Source organism: Nelumbo lutea, chromosome 2, assembly GCF_056320005.1.
Source record: "Nelumbo lutea isolate HS-2025 chromosome 2, American lotus-T2T, whole genome shotgun sequence".
In the NCBI taxonomy this organism is placed as follows: domain Eukaryota; kingdom Viridiplantae; phylum Streptophyta; class Magnoliopsida; order Proteales; family Nelumbonaceae; genus Nelumbo; species Nelumbo lutea.
Genome location: NC_142685.1, coordinates 102,989,695 through 102,998,622, shown reverse-complemented (window position 1 = coordinate 102,998,622; position 8,928 = coordinate 102,989,695). Strand labels below are relative to the sequence as shown.

The window sequence follows — 8,928 nt, the reverse complement described above, 5'->3', positions numbered from 1 at the left end:
AAATTTTATATTTTTAAAAGAAACCTATAAATGAAATTATATTTTCAATCTAGGTCGTGGGTAAGTATTTCAACCATTTGGATCAAATGGATAATTTTATTATGTCATAAATAAATAATACAAAATTAGAAATATAAAAAAATATAGAAAAAAAAAGAAATTTTGAAAAAAATGGACACGTTTCTATTATTATATATTTGTCATATTAAAAAATAAATACGATAAAATAGACATAATTTTATTAATGGTGGACATCAAATATACAACTTAAAACCAATTTTCCTATCTAAGGGTGGGTTAGTGGTTCAACCCTTCAGGTCAAATAGGTTAATCCATGATGTATAATTAAAAATAATTTTTTTAAATAGAATAGTACAAAAAATATGAAACAATTTTGGTTACATCTATAATATTATAATAATATTAAAAAAAAATAAGTATGATAAATAATAATTATTTTATTAATGATATAAATGAAATGTAAAATTAAAAACAAGTTTGAAAATGAAACCATTTCCATATGTAGATGGTAGGTATGTCAATGATCTAACATTCTGGGTCAAATGGGTCAATCTATGATGTCATAACTACGTAACAAATATTACATACATACATATATACATACATACATACATACATGCATATATACATACACACATACATACATACATAAACTCATAGAAAATTATAAGTTCTGTATAAAGCGTTTTGATACAATTCTATTGTAATATATTCACCATATTAAACAAAAATAAATGTGAAAATAAGAATTACTTTTATCGATGATGAAAATGGAATACATGATTTAAAATCAACCGAAAAAGCAAAATGGTTTATCCTTCCAAGTGGTGGGTTAGTGGTTTAACTATCCATATCAAATGGATGTTATTAACAAATAATAAAATATATAAAAATCTAGAAAATATAGAAATTTGTCAATAATTTTAGATACATTCTATAATATTATATATTCATCATATAAAAATGGTGTGATTAATGAGAATTATTTTCACTAATGATAAAAATGGGATAAAAGTTAGGATAAAAAATAAAGAGCATTAATGTATAATACATGACCCAACTAACCATGTCAAATAGTTCAATAATTTAATTAGATAGGTCATCTTAGACAAGTGGTTTGTTAGGGACGCAAACAAATTATATCAGATTTGAATTAGGGTATATTCAAATATAATCTGATCCAAAGATTCGACCGGATCTCATAAATACTGATTTGAATCCGAATCTGATCAAGATGTCGAAAATTAGAATCTGATACAATCCGATTTAATTTAAAAGAAAGTAAAAAATGTTAAAAGAAAAAAAAAACATAATAGTTAAAATAAAAAACAAAAAATATAAGTATTTTTTCAACCATTTCCATCATATAAAAATTTTACAAAAATGCATTATAAATAACATATTTATATATAAATAATACACACACACATAAATAATTGATTTGACCACAATATTAAAAACCAATGTTCAAACAATATATTGGAATTGCATTTCCTCTTAGTAAATGAGTAATCTTTATTATCCCATAAATTAAATAATAAAAAATAAAAGTATAGAATTTTTTATAAATTTTATAAGAAAATTTGTACATTGATATTATATATTCTTCATATTAAACAAAAATATGTTTGAAAAAAAAATGAGAATTATTGTTAGTAAAGAAAAAAATTAATTAATGTCTTAATCATAGTGCAATTTCTTGGTTAAATAGGTTAACGGTTCAACCAATAAGGTCCTTTGGTTATTGATTATTATCATCATCATCATTTGATATTGTCATATGCAAAAATAAATGTGGCAATAAGAATTGCTTTTATTGATGATGAAAATGTAATATATGATTTAAAATCAACCAAAAAAAGAAAAAAAATTTGGTTTTTCCATCCAAGTGGTGGGTTATTGGTTTGACTATCCATGTCAAATGGATCAACAATGATGTTATTATTAAATAATAAAATACATAAAATCCTAGAAAATTTAGAAATTTGTAGACAATTTTGGGTACATTCTATAATATTATATATTCATCATATAAAAAAAGTGTGATTAATTTTGGATACATTCTATAATTATTTTCATTGATTGGGGTAACTTTTTGAGGTTAATATTCTATATGTAATATATGCATTATTTTATATTTAATTTACATTTTAAATTATAACTTTTACTTTTTACTTATATAAATATTAAAAATTGTGAATCAATGCCAATAAAAAGGATTTTTTTTGTGAGAATAACTAGGGAAGTAACCCATGACCATTGTGATGCATATATTTTGAAAAGATACCAAAATTAGAATAAAGATCACACCAATTGGACATCAAAGCACAAAATTATTCTTTTTTTATATTTATATTTACGATCATAATACAATTTGTGACATGGTGACCAAGTATAATTGGCCAATGGTTTAGCCACCCGAGTCATATGATTTTTGACCAAATCAACAAAGTTATACCAAAAGATGGGCTTTATGAGAATCGGACTTGGAATACTGGTCGATGATGGTCTAACCAGCTAATATTAACAACAAATTGATACAATGTGGTATATTTTATGGCTTTTATTTCCTTGTATTGACTTGCTTAATGACCCGTTCTGAATTAAGTTGAGAAAAAAAATTGCACATTATGCTTATGGGTCGAACCCATGCTCATAAAAATCCAAGAAATCAAAAAAAACAAATCGAAACAAGCAAATCGAATAAAAAAAATGTGGTAAAGTAAACTGATCAATTCAACATTTCTAAAAAAAAATGAAGGACCAATTCGGTTTTTGGTTAACCACTAACATAGAAAAATAAAATGGTAGTTAACCGAACCGATTGATATATGTATTTATATGTATATTATATATTTTTAAATATATCTCACATATGATCTATATATTACATATATTATATATAGTTATAGTATTTATAATATAATATATTACATATATTTATTTGTAACATATGTTATAAATATAAAAAATCAAAGAGCTGAAATGGTCAAAAACCAAAATCGATCAACTGATTAATCAGTGGAATCAGTTCGGTGTTGGTTTGGGGATATGGAAAAACTGGTAGGACCGGTTTGGTAAAAAAAATAAGGCATGGTTCAATTAATTGAATTGTGAGCACCACTAAACCCGAATACAAAGAATTTTGTAGTTTTAGAATTTTTTTCTTTCATGTATATATTAATAATGGTTGCGTTTCAATCTTTCATTTGAGATCCAATGATAAGAAAGAAAAAAGAAAAACAAAACATATGAAACAGAGATTAGTGTTGTCAACCCACAGTTGACTTAGTCGGTTGAACTGTTCAAACCATCACCAGCCTAGGATTCCAGGTCCTATTTTGTTTAAACCTAGTGGATGGTCAAAAACTGTTGACTTTGTCAAAACCATCCAACCCAAATGGTTGGACCATTGACCCATTAGACCTAGTGATCGGGTCACATGTTGCACACTAAATGTGTATGCAAACTTCGGGAGGCCATATCTTTGCACTCCGATGTCTAATTGAGGTATTTTTATTATTTTTATTTTGGGTAACTTTTCGAGATCTATGCTGCCTCACTATATGGCACTAGACTTGTTCATGGGCCGAGTAGCCCGACAGCTCGATCTAGCCAGATCTAAGTCAGTCTTGAATAGGATTTTATGCCCACGGGCTTGGGCTTGGGCCTAAAATATTGGGCTCGACCTTTTTTTGGGCTGGGCTCGAGCTTTCTCAAAAATGGCCCGTCCCGAGCCCAAGCTTGACTTGATAATGTATTATATAATAAAAATATATTTTATATAATAAAAGTATATATACAATATTTTTTCTTTATCTTTCTTCTTTTTTTCAAGTAATAATGAGATCTTTCATTATATTTTAGGTTTTAAGGTCTTTTAATATAAATAAAATAGTTTTTAATTAAATTAAAAAGTAAAAAGAATCCTTTTTTTCCAAATTTTTGGTTGGGGTCAAGCTCAAGCTTCAGGCTTTATATGAGGGTCAAGCTCGGGTTCGGGCTCAAGACCTAGGCCTGATGATCAGGCTGGGATCAAGGTTCGGGCTTGAACATATTTTATTAATGTAAAGGCAAAGCCCAGCCCGACCCGTGAATAGGTCTATGTGGCACAATATAACCTGTTCAACCCGGATGATCAAACTAGTGATTTGCAACCCGAAAGCAAAGCTAGTTCAAACTCCACATCAGTTTTTAAAACACTCATGGAGTGCCCTCTATGGGGGGATGTGAATTCATGAAAACATGGGTCCATATTCCGAGCGCAAGAGGAAAAAGAGGGAAAATGAAGGGTCTTAGAGATGAACTCATTTTCTGCATAGCAAAGACCAAAGAGACTTCTCGCTGTCGACAATTAATCTCCTAGAGCCAGCACCGGTAGATTCCTTCCTCCTCCTCCTCTTCTTCTTCTCTTTGCATATATTTTCACAATTGAACTAGTGCCTCCACCCCCTTCTCTCTATCTCTCCTCCTCCTTTTTCTTTTCCCCCTCTTATACTTTGCTAATCAACGTGTTTAACCAGTTTGATAGATTATTTCTCCAACTTCTTTTACATGGCTCAATCGATTCCCTTGCAGAAGTTGAAGCCGAAATCAGGTATTATTGTGTATACTATAAAAATGTTCTAATAAATTTATTAGGGTTTTTTCATATGCATTATTTATTTTACATTTTTTTGTAAATTGATTCAATGGATAAATGTGGTATCTCTCCCAAGAACCCAGATAAGATTGTTTGTATTTCAATGACTGTGTGTATATATTGTACCTTTTTGTAGCTATCTTATTTTATCTTTAATATAAAGCTTGAAATTATTGATCCAAAAAAATATTGGATAGATTTAACCACAGCTTGACCTATCAATAGCAAGAGATGTTGGACCATCAGCCATAAGAGATGTACATTTTTTTTACGTTGTAGGTGAATTGTAAGCCATTAAACTAGAATCATTATGTAATGTGAATCCAGAGCAATTTCCTTTTTGACTAGACAATAACCCTTTGCTAAGGATCAGTTTGGAAGGAGTACAAATACAAATATATAGAGTGCAAAACCTTGTATTTTGTATTATTTTGTATGTATTTATTATGTGCATATTTGTATTTGCTTTCTTTCAAAACTGAGCCTAAAGAATAAATGAAGAAACTTGAATATATGAAAGAAAATCTAAAACACAAAATGTTCTACTATAATATAAAGTAGCTTGGTGGTAGAAAGCAATATAAAACAATAGACCTTACACCAAAGAGTAAATAAGATTAGTGGTTAATATTATCCGCCCTACAACTATAGCTGAAAACTGAATCTCAATTTTATCAGATGCAGGGCTCAAGTAGCAAAGAGTGCAATTACTAATTGGGTGTCATGGAAGTGAGCTACTACTCAGACATTTTACAAATAAGCATGTTGAGTGATTAGCTCAATCTATATCCTAATGTGGGTTTGGTTGGAAAATGCAATCAAAGCAATAAAAGCAAGCTTTTCAGGGCCTAAGGGGGATTGAAGGGTTAGGTCAAATGCTAACCAGTCTTCATGCTGGGGTAATCTTTTAGGTTGAGATAGGGCATTTAATATTCTTTCATCCACATGAAGCATAGCATGTAGACGATGCCCTTGATTAAGGGTCAAGGTTGGAAAATGTGGGTTCGGTTGAAAAATGCAACCAAAGCTGTAAAAGCGGATTAAAGGGTCAGGTCAAGTGCTGACCAGTCCTCTTGCTACAACTACCAGGCTTAAATAACTCCGTTTCAAAAGCATATTAATGAGTACATAAAAGTTTCCTATTGACTTGGCAACCTCATTCCTCAAATCAAATGTCCATCGGAATGTTTTTCCTGCATTTTTAGCATGTGATGAATGATCGTTGACAAAGCAAGGCAGCCGTCAATAATTCTTTCTACTTTGGGAAAATTTCAATAAACCATGGAACAGTGCAAGTAAATTTGTCTGATAAGGTGCATTACACTCCTATAAACGTACCCTTTTTATTATTTTTGTTTCGTTTGAATTTTGAAGTTTTGAGTTGAGACGATAACTTTGTACTACGTTTGTTTGGTTTCTGAGGGCTGTTACTTTCCTCGATTTTGAATTGATTTAGCTGTTTTGAGTATTTTTGGGTTTTCTTATGGATCTGGGTTTCTGTCTTTCTGATTTGCTATTGGCTTTTATTTTCAGCGGTTGATAAGAATTCCGAGTGTTGGATTTTGGTGGTTTCTATGCTTTTTAGGGTTCCGTTCAAATTTCAGCTGATAGGGTTTCGGAGATATGCTGGTTCTTACCATGAATTCAAAGAGGCAGAGACGCCCAAATGTTAGATTGGGAGAAGAGATGGAAACATGAGCTAAAGAACTCTAGAAAAACTGATTTTGATCATCCCATTTGTGGATTCTCCTTGCCAAAGTCATGGGGGTTCACATTTTCGGATCCTGGTGTATCTCCGAGGGTTTCGTCTGATACGCAGCAGAATAGAGAGAATAGGAACCCTAATGCTTCGAAATTGATTTCTGAATTTGCAAGCTCGGACGAAACTAATGCAAGTAAACGAAGGTTTGATTCCGGAACTGTAACGCGGAAGGGCCGGCTCATGAAGAGGAGGGGATGGAGCACGAGAGGTAACAATGGTGGTGTTGAGCAGTGCTTGGAGTTCCAAGGTTTATCTTGAAATTAATAATAACAATGAGAAAGAGTACAAGGGTGTTGATTTTGTTGATTCCACATCAAGTCCATGCTATGATGTCTATTCTGTCGAGGGGCTCAAGGATTCATCGGACCGTGATACCTCAAATACGAGCAAAGAAGCCCATGGAAGTGAGTTCTTACGTGTATGACAACGTAGGAACCGGTGTTACTATTGTAGATAGTGTACGAAGGTGGTAGGAGTTGGGGTTTGGTAGGTATGATGATATATTTGAAATGTATGTGTGTTAGCATTCGATTTTTGCTTGGTCTATTGCTGAACCTCTAATTCGTCCCAAATTTTCAATCATACCCTTCTGATCCGTCCAAAACATCTAAAATCCACCATTAGATTAGACACTTCAACCATTATATTAGACACAACCACCAGACCCAGAACCTCCCAAAATACCTACCCATGAAATTTTGGCTCAAATTTCCTCCATTTACCCTTTCAGCAAACAAATATTCTATTTCAACCTCTCTTATTAGCTTAAACACTCGGAACCTAGATTCCCTTGATCTTGATACATCCGAACCGATCAAATTACACCTTTAAATTCCATACACATCAAAGCATCTGCCCATAAAGTTTCAGCCCTAGATTCCCCTATTTGTCCATCCATCAAACAAAGATTTTATTCTATCATCCTATTGGCCCAAATTCCTAAGACCTTGACCCTCTAAAGATAGATCAGACATCATCATCAGATCCCAGACACCCTAAATAACCTCCTGTGAAATCTCAACCCAAATTACCTTCGTTCACCCAGCAATTGCACCAAGATTCCATTTCAATGTCTTAAATTGAGTAGATTCCAAATCCGCCCAATCCAGGCCCATTTGGCACAATCTAACCTTACCAATCACCTCAAACTACCCAGAAATCTTGCCCTATGAAACTTCATCCAAAATAGAGATGTAAATTGGGTCGTGCCACTTACGGCCCGGTAAGATGGTCCGTGTCGTACTAGGTCGGGGGTTCGTAATCTACAGGCCGACACGACGTAACCCATGTGTCAGCACGGTCTAGCCCGTAGCACGACCCGTCATGGGTTGACACTACACGGCTCGCAAGGCTCAAAGCGGTTCGCGCTTGGCCCGTCCAAAAGCTAGTTTTAGCTTTTTAGGGGTTTTTTACATAAATACCCCCTTAACAGCTATAAACAACTATATAGAAGGGTATTTATGTATTTTGCTTATGAAGGGGAGAAAAAATGACACAAATGCCCCCCAAGAGCTATATAACAACTAGTTTATGGGGCTTTTTGGGTAAAGTTATAAATAACTTTACAATGAGCAAAATACCCCTCTCAACAACTAAAATACATCTAGTTTTTAGGGTATTTTGGGCAATTGAATTATGTTCAACTCCTATAAATAGCCTTATCCTCCACCAATTCAACAATTGTCTTAATCTCTTCTCTCTTTCTCTCTCATACTCATACATTCTTTGCAATCTGAGTAATTTTGATTGGTTGATTGTCTGATTCTCCAATTCTTAAGTCTTAATTTTATTAAAGTTTCAACAAGAAGGCTTGCTCAAGTATCTCAAGTTAGCAATTTGGGAGACTTGGACGTTGAAAGGCTTTAATTGTTGAAATCAAGTTGGGATTCTAAACCGGCAATCCGAGTAAATCCAATTAAATTAATCTTATCTTTTTAGAATTTAAAAAACAAAGATCTCAACATAATCACTATTGACCATATTCAATCGCATCATTATAGTGTTAGCATTGATGCTATTGATATTAATGAAAGTAGAACTTTCACCCTTGGTACTAATACTAAGGGAAAGAAAAAGAGGGCCACTAAGTTGAATAGCCTGGATTTTAAAGTAGAGGATATCGAGACAAGAGAAAAAAAGCAGTTTGCCAAAAATGTAAAAAAGACTTTAGCTATTATAGCAAGGGTGGTATTAGCCATTTGAGCAAACATTTACTCACACATGAGAAGGAAGAAGAAGAAGAAGAAGAAGAAGAAGAAGAAGAAGGGAGAAAAACAACACAAACATAAATTGGGTGGGGAATTTTGGTACATTTAAATACTCACAAGAAAAAGTAAGAATTAGCAAAATATATTGTACATGCAGAATAACCATTTATGTTAGCTGAAAATACAAAGCTTGAAAAATGGTTGCGCAATTATATAAATCCACAATATAAAAAAGTTTCTAGGAATATTGTTAGATCAGATGCTTTAAAAATTTTTTATTCATATAAACAAAATTT

At 32.3% G+C, this 8,928-nt stretch overlaps 1 long non-coding RNA gene across 1 annotated transcript; it reads left to right on the top strand.

The window, feature by feature from the left end:
- The first annotated feature begins 5,828 nt into the window (after positions 1-5,828).
- LOC148872419 (uncharacterized) lies at positions 5,829-6,954 on the top strand. The gene is made up of 2 exons (XR_016106521.1): positions 5,829-5,976; positions 6,197-6,954. It is a non-coding gene; the product is annotated as an uncharacterized LOC148872419 (long non-coding RNA).
- The last annotated feature ends 1,974 nt before the right edge of the window (positions 6,955-8,928 follow it).